A 9,056-nucleotide genomic window follows, 5' to 3' on the forward strand; every position below is an offset into this window, starting at 1 on the left:
ACGGTGCGATACGCGCACCCCCCTCTGTTATCGCCCCCTCCCCCCCCCCCCCCTCTCTCTCTCTCTCTCTCTCACACACACACACATAAAAAATAAAAATAAAGTGCTTTTGCGTTCGCCTAGAAACACACAGCGTCTCCCTGACATGCTGCTTCAACACTAACTGCGGTTACTGAAACCACGCCTTCTTTCTTTGCGTGCACATTTGGGTGGCATTATGCTAATATTTCCACATAGTGAGGTAGATATGTGGGGGCGTGTTAGAACGAGCCGTTTCAGGGGGGCGTGGCAGAGTCTTAACTTTGATAAAGAATATCTCTTTGGTTTTGAGACTTTAGTCTTTGCAACTTCAGGGATCTTATCTATGTACAATCAGCTTGTAACACTCCAAAGAGAAAGGAAAACTTGAAATCGCATCATATGACCCCTTTAAACATTCCATTTTATCATAAAAAAAAAACGTTACATCCAAAAAAAACATCCATCTAAAATGGGAAAAAAGTTCCATTAACAATAGATTAATTATGTTTTTGTGCTAACATTTTGAGAACATTACTAAAGACCAGATAACTTTGAATGAATGTTCCATTAACACTGTTTCAATGTTTTTTAAATGTTCACAATGTCCAGTTTTTGAAATGTTTTAAAAATGGTTACGCAACATTAAGTGAACATTCCATTTTATCATTCTGCACACATTATAGGAATAATACATAAAGTAACATTTAAAAAGCATTTAAAAAGCGTTCCAAACTAAAAACGTTCCAAATCCGAAAGACCTTTATTCATCATAAACAAGCGTGTTCTACGTCAGCAGCACCACACGCATGTGTCGTGGTACTCTCGATAATACTGGCGGAATGTCCCGGGAGAGAAGAAATCTTTGAATAAAGTTGTTCTTTTTGTTTTCTTTGCACACAAAAAGTATTCTCGTAGCTTCATAAAATGAAGGTTGAACCACTGATGTCACATGGACTGTTTTAACTCTGTCCCTACTACGTTTCTGTGCTTGATCATGGTAGGATGCTTGCTGTCTATGGAGGGTCAGAAAGCTTTTGGATTTCATCAAAAATATCTTAATTTGTGTTCCGAAGATGAGTAATTAATAACAGAATTTTCATTTTTGGGTGAACTATTCCTTTAACAACCTGATAACTTTGAACTACATTCTAGTAGCATCACGTTTGTTCGTAACTTTGAGAGAACCTTGCCAGAACGTTCTAAGAATGCAAACTAGCAAATAAAAACAAATCAGCCGCCATTTTCCTACGGATGTTCGGTTATCGAGTGCTTCTGCAGATCTGAGAGCCATCTCACAGCGAGGAAATGCATAAACAGCCCCTCGCCCGTCTGTGCTGGTGCGTGTGAGCGTGTACACGGTTATCAAACCTTCCCATCTCTCCCCGGGACACTGTGGTATCTTCACAGAGCAGCTTCTCGTTCAGTGACCATCACATCATGGCCGATGAGCACAGGAGTGGGTCTCGGAGCAGATTGTGTCTCTGCTGCCCTGTAGTCTGGGGTCAGGCCGCGTCTGCCCCATACCTGCACGACCCTCACGCCTCACAGGACAAAGCCTCTTTGATCCCGCGGCGCTGCGGCTCAGTAATGCTAATGCAGCTTCCTGGCGGGAGAGAAGCACAACTGCTTTGCTTAGTGGATTTATTCCAAACATACTGCATGCTTTGTCTTCCTTTAGTTATGAACACACACAGGTCTGCAAGTCAACACAGCTCACCACAACAATGAAAAATGTTTTTTTGACAGATTCTGTTATTCATTTTATAGAGTAGTGTTATATACACCAGAAATATAGTCAACAAAAAATATTCTAAGAACGTTTTTTTTAACGTTGCTCTCTGAACATTCAAAAAGTCCTTTTTTTGTTTAAAAAACGGTTATGCAAACATTTCATTTGATCATTTTCAAACAATATTACAATGATACATGTTCTCTGAACATTCTGAAACAAGTAGTAACATAAAAAAAAAAAACTTAGATGAACGTCCGTCTAAAATGTTCCTGGAAAGAAAGTTCCAAATTAGATGTAATAGACAGAAATGAAACAAATATTTTACCACAACAATGAAAAATCTAATTTTTTGTCAAGTACTGACTGTTATTCGTTTTATAAATACATTTTTATTAAGCACCAAAAGTACTAAAAAAGTCTAAATAGATTGAAATAGACTGAGATTAAATAGTTTACAACAAAATAAATAATTCTGTCATTAACTGTATAGATTAAATTTATTAAGTACCAAAAAAGCACCAAAATAGTCTGAAGAGACTGAAATCAAATCTTATTTTTGGCAAATTCCGTCATTTATTTGATAGATTACTTTATTAAGCCACAAAGTAGTCTGATTCGACTTAAAAAGACTAAAAGAAATAGTTTACTACAAAAATTTTTTAAACTTATTAATACTAATTTTTTAAATTCTGTCATTTGTTTTATAGATTAATTTTATTAAACACCAAAAAAAGTACCAAAATAGTGTGAATAGACTTAAATAGACTGAAATTAAACAATCAGTTTACCACAACAACTAAAAATACTATTATGTTTGAAAGGTCCTGTCATTAATTTTATAGATTAATTTTATTAAGCATCAAAATAGTCTGACATAGACCGGAATTAAATCAATAGTTTACCACAAAAAAATCTGTTATATCTGTATTAATGTTATAGACTAATTCGATAACAAAACACAATAAGCACATCAATTACCATGCTCCAAAAAAACAAAAAACAAACAAAAAAGCAACAGCAACATAAAATTGATTAAATTCATGAAATACCTGTATGTGCGGAATATCCTGAAATATATTGAAATTTAGACTGTTTTCACTGAGCTACAGCTTTGAAATTTCATTAGCATTCAAATATATTCAAATATAACACGTCAATGGGAATTGGTTAAAAGACCAGTGACATTTGATGTCATTTTCTGTGAACAATGACTTACATTTTGTTCTCTTTCTCACAAAATGAGAAATGCTTTTACTGTGCTTTTTGTGATTTTTTTTAAGCTCGAAAGCATCCATCCTCATTCATTCATATGGAAAAAAGGACCCAAGACATGTGCAAATTAACTTTGTGTTTCATAGAAGAAAGAATTTAATATGGCTTTGAAATAACATGATCATTTTCATATTTGGGTGAACTATGCATTTAAAAACATGCCCTGGCAAAACTTACCACAAACCAGTCGACGTGGATCCATGTGCAGGCTTGTGTTGACAATACATTCACACTATAAAACAGCACAAAAGCAAATCAATCAGATCTACAGAGGAATGAGAAGTTGGACTGAGCTGAAAGCAACATATATCAGTGTATCAGATTTCAATGAAGCCCCGTGGCTGTTGCGTGTGCACATTATTCACTGTCCTAATGAGAGGAAAACACCTAAAGCCACACTCATTTATGTGCCGGAACTGTTTTCATCAGTAAAGCTGATCATTATGTTCTTATTAATGGCCCACAGAATCAAATAAGAGCACAGAAGTGCGAATTGAAAATAATAAGAACACTTCCACTGCAAACAGGCGAATAACATTTCACAGGGGTCACATAGTGAGAAATGCACTTTAACTTAAAACATAATTAAAGTTTTTGAAAACAATAAATGCAAAAAAAAAGACTAAGACTTTGAGACTATGATTGTCAAGTGTTGAGTGAGAGTAAGAGGTTGTTATGTCGGACAAGAGATCAGGTGACGTCCGCGCTGTCAAAGCGGCAACGTATTATTATCCGATTCTCTTTGCAGTTGAAACGGCAGAAAAGGACATCACTGATTTAATTTGCTTATAAAAGACACGGCGTCTGCTCCAGATGGCTATTTATAAGTCCAGGTCACAGGAGATCGGCCTGGCTTTTGTCTCTGAATCTGTTCGCTAACATATTTGTTTGCTCGTTTCTGTATTTTAAAAGCCAAAAACTTGACCTTGAATATAAGAGTGATATATGCTTTTATGTCGGATACGTTTCAGGATGAAATCGTGCACCTGCTGAAAGCTGGTAGACGCTTTCCTGACCTTTGAGCTGAGCTTGGCGGATGAGTTCGGGAGACGCGCGGCAGGTATCAAAAAGAAACCCGTCTACCTTTAAGTCTTTGCTTCCAGGCAGGGTTTATCTCTTCCCCTTTTGAGAGTCTCAGAGCTTCATTTGGCTCATGCAGTTTAATTGGAAATATGGGAGTCGTGTGTTTCTTTTTTGTTTTGGGCCTTTATTGTTGTGTTTTTGCGCCATGGCATCATAGAGAGATGGTTTTTCTTTGTATAATATTGCCTATTGAAATCATAAGTGGTGATTTCATTCAAATCACTGAATGAAAGGCATGTGATACATTCAAAACATCACTCTCTCTGACTACTTTCACGTTCAAAGATGAGAGTTCTGTTATATTTTGATTAAATAATTGGTGCTGTTCATTAAGATAGCTGCTGATACTCAATGTTAGCAGGTTGCCTTCGGCCTGACATATTAATCCAGACAAGTACACTAATGTAGATGAGTTTGTAAACGCCACAAAGCTCAGACATGCTAATCAGCTGAAGTTTCATACAGGCCGGTGTGTTCGCATCTGTGGATGTGGTTTCTAAATCCGACGTGACGTTTAGCTAACAGCGCGGGCTGCGTCCTCTATTACTCATGCATGCAAATCTCGTTGATGAAGTCGTTTCAGTTTATGTGTACATGTTTAGTCAGCTCTCACACAAATGAAAGGCCAGCTGTGTTTTCATGACACTTTCTATTGGAACACCTTTAACGGTGCTTCACGGTAAAAGCTGACGGTGACAAAATATAAACGCAGCACATCGTTCAACATCTGCTTGACATACTAGTTACAATTAAGAAACGGTCCGGTCTTTATTTACGCAACTTTATGTCCTTCCAAACCCATTTGCTGGCAAAAGGAGAAACCTTTTATATATATATTTTTTTTTATTTTATTTTAAAGGGGACATCACATGCAAAATTCATTTTTGCATGGTGTTTGAACATAAATGTGTGTTGACAGTGTGTGTACACAACCACCATATAACGATAAAAAAAAAATCCCCACAAATCATAAGTCTCAGATCAAGCCATTCACAGATTCTTGGCAAAGTAGTTCTGCACAGGCCCCTCCCACGACTATTGATTGACACGGCCGTTTTAGCATAGACCCACTCTGAGTGAGCTGTCATCAGTCCGACATCGTTTCGACTCCGGTGCAGGGGAAGACAAGAATGTCTCCTAAGCGATTGAGGTGTTTTGTTGTAGCATGTAATAATGAACATAGCAGTCGTCATTTACTCCCGACATCAGACGCAGTGGATAACTTTTGTTTTTGAAGGTAATGCGCCCCCCAATCTACCTAAATGCGTTCATGTTTGCACAAAACATTCGTGATCCAGCTTCACCTCCAGAAGAAGTGAGTATAAGGTTTTTCTTTGCAAATCACCTTTCCTAATAATGTACAAGTTAGCAAGTTACACTAAAATTTACTGTCTCAGAGAACTGCTCACCCAGGGGGCAGGGTGAGCAGTAGCTCATTATAATTTAAAGGGACATGCACCGAAACTGGTCGCTGTGAATGGATCTGTTTTTGACAGGGTAAAAATGGTGCTGTTTTACACTACCATTTTAATCAAAGTATGCTATAGACTTTTCATGAAGACCCAAAAGAATCATATCAACTTGTGGAAAATGGGCATTATACAGAAAAAAATTATACAGAAAAAAACCCCAAAGAAAATTTAAATAAAATATGTAATATACAATAATGAAAATATATATTTATTACATTTTATATAGCGCTTTTCTAGGCACTCAAAGCGCTTTACATTGTCAGGGGGTATCTCCTCATCCACCACCAGTGTGCAGCATCCACCTGGATGATAATGAAAATATGTAATATATAATAAATTTATAAAGAAAATATTTAATACATATAATTTTTACAATATACACATACATATAATTTCTATAATACATATCATTTCAAGTGTTACATCTCTTTTAAAGTTTAATTACTAAAATAATTAAATTGTATAAAAATAATAAATACTATATAGACATATTAAAAAACGAATAGAAAAAAACTAATATATCTATATATGGATGTTTTGTGTTGATTGTGTGTTTTTAAACATTATATTGTAAGTGTTTAATTATTAATATGTAAACACAATAAAGTTTCACGACTAAAATTATTTTCGAGAACATACAGCTGATAATAAGGTGCGTTATATATACAAAGATCACTGAATGTGTGATACACCGCTGCCATGGCAGCTCTCTTGTCTTTGCTTCACAACACACAGAATTAACTGCCGGTGTTTGTGTATTTACACCCAACCACCCGGTTAATTGATTAACCCAAGCGCTGAGAAGTTCTCTGAGCTGGATCGAGAACTCAGCTCTCAAACAAACACACTCCTCCATCACATTCATATATAGACAACACAATCAGAAATCTATTACCCTAAATTACGAAATAAGCACTTCTGTTTTGTTTAGTTTTTTTCAGATGGATGATTGTTTAACTCTGATGTAATGAGAGGTGTGGTTTGGTTTTGTTTGGTTGGTTGGAGTCAGTAACTAATGACTATAAATATTGATTCTGAGCCTAAAACATCTTAATGACCTACTGATTGCTGGTTTGTCCCCTGCAGACCTGCACAACCGTTAGATAACTAACCGCGCTTATCAGCATCGACATTTGGCCCTCTGTAGGCCTCTATCTCCTCTGACATTTCTGAAGTGCTTGGTTTAGTGTATTGGACGATAAGAATCACTGGCAATTACCTCAGGCATCTTCAGAATCTCTTATTTTCCTCTTTACTAGATGTTGTGTTATTGACCCTGAGAACAGCATCAGTGTTTGGTCAAAGATATTCCATGTACATCTGATGATTAGATTTGAGAGTCTCATGCTGTAGGATGAAACTGCTTAAATCATATCACCAAAGTTATTCTAAAAATAGGATAAAATTACAGGGCTGTGCAAGCTAAAAAGGCATGCATTGTAAAGTTCAGTGGATTTGTTTAGTTCTAGCACCCCAGCAGTTTTATTTTTTTTCCATTTTATTCATTTATCATTTTTGTTCATAACACCAGTTGGTGGCGCTACAACCTCAAGACATTGTGAAAACAACACATATAAAGTTTCATGACAATATGAATGAAGTAATGCCGATATACAGTATAGTGCCACTTACTTCTTGGCATCTGCATTAGAAAATTACGTTTCTGGAAAATAGTGTTGAATACAAAAAGCTGAATTGCTGCAGTCCATGAGGATTCATCTGAAGATAATCTGCACCAATTTTGGTGAAGACTGGAAAAACGTAGCGCAAATAAAAGCAAAAAAACAGTAGGCGAATCCATTCAAAATTGCAGAATGGCCTTAAAGATTGTAAATCAAAATATTCTGCAGGACTCCAGAAATATACGAAGTGGGCAAGTTATGCTAAATTCGTACAAATTGACAGGCATGTTTTATTCCTTTTAGCCAATTGGTGGTGTGGTTATTGTGTCACGTATTGCAAATATACAGACTTACTTTCACTTTGGTGTCCTCTTGGTCTCATTTGATGATTCATGACTTATTTCATCTGATCCAAGTTTAGGGAAGGCCCAAAGAAAACTGTAAGACACAAAAGAAAAACTTTTAAAGGGTGAACAAACTGCCCTTGAAAAGTGAGTATTATACTTTGTATGACCCAACTTGGCCCCTAAATACACACTTCCATAACCTCCCATTTGACAGTGACCACGACCCCTATCTGATCTTTCCGTCCTCTGAAACCATTCATTTTCCTGTAAGTGAGCTATCATTGTAAGCTTGTAAACTTGGAGGCCACTGAACTACAGCCAGCTGCATTCTCTGTCATCAACAACCAGTAAATACTCTAAATTTCGCATTTCTTTTTCTCAATAATCAAGCTCTCATTGGGACGTGCAAATGAAAAGAAGCACCATCCGAGCACTGGATTTGGTGCCAAACGGCTGGCGGATAAAGTGCTTTATAAAACTCAGAAGGTGTTTGTAAAGGAACGTTCCAAGTCACTGGAGATATACTACCGGTTCTTCACATCCAGCGAGTCAATGATTTCTGTGTTGTATATTGATTCTCTGGCCTCAAACTCCACGTCAGCATGGCTTGTAGGAATGTAGCCAACCTGCACCGAACACACAACTCATTGTCTTTTTATTGAGTTTACAGGCACATCCAGACGGATGCTGTTGCTGCAAAAAAACAGTAATGGTGCGAGAAGCTGAAAAGCTGCAACCACAAAAGTGTACATTAAAGTTACATAGCAAAAGCAGGAAATTTTCTTGCCATTTTAAAACTAATCGTTCGCTAACACTTAATTATTTACCAATTCAATTGTAGAAATAATTGACTTGATCACATATGAATTTATAGAATTATATTTTTATAGTGTTTTCCCATGCAAAACTAAAGTGGTTGCTAAATCAGTTGCTAATGAATTTTGATTGATTGTTAACATGTTGCTAAATGGCTTCCATTGAATTCAAATGAAAAAATGTGATCACTCAGAAAGCTATTAGCACAGTTTTCTTCAACAAGCCGCATGATTTGAGGGATCATTCATGCGTATGCACGTCATTGAAGTATAGTCCTACCTTAGCAAGCAGTGCTAATTATGGCTGTTTTGGGTGCATGAAACCTTGACTAACATTTTAAATGGACTTCAAAGAAAAATTAAATGCAACAAACGTGCAGAAATGCATCCCTTGAACTGACAAATCACAGCAGCAATATAGTCATGACACTGCGTTGATCTAAAAGATAAAAGATGCTCCTTAAAACAAAATCCTTTCTCCTGTTTTTAGCTCATGACATTCAAATATAAAAAAACAGGATGCATAAGCCACTTCCTGAAGCTTTCCATGGGAAGATCTCGTGTTTGTGAATTGCTGAAGGCTGAATGCTGCGAGTGGGAGGGGTCAATCTTTCAGTCAGTCATAGGGGGTGTGGCCTAGCGGTGTTCTCACAGTGATAGGAGACACTCCAGCTATCCAAGGTCACCGTCTG

The sequence above is a fragment of the Sinocyclocheilus grahami genome, unplaced genomic scaffold (assembly GCF_001515645.1).
Source record: "Sinocyclocheilus grahami isolate Dianchi unplaced genomic scaffold, SAMN03320097.WGS_v1.1 scaffold56.1, whole genome shotgun sequence".
Classification (NCBI taxonomy): domain Eukaryota; kingdom Metazoa; phylum Chordata; class Actinopteri; order Cypriniformes; family Cyprinidae; genus Sinocyclocheilus; species Sinocyclocheilus grahami.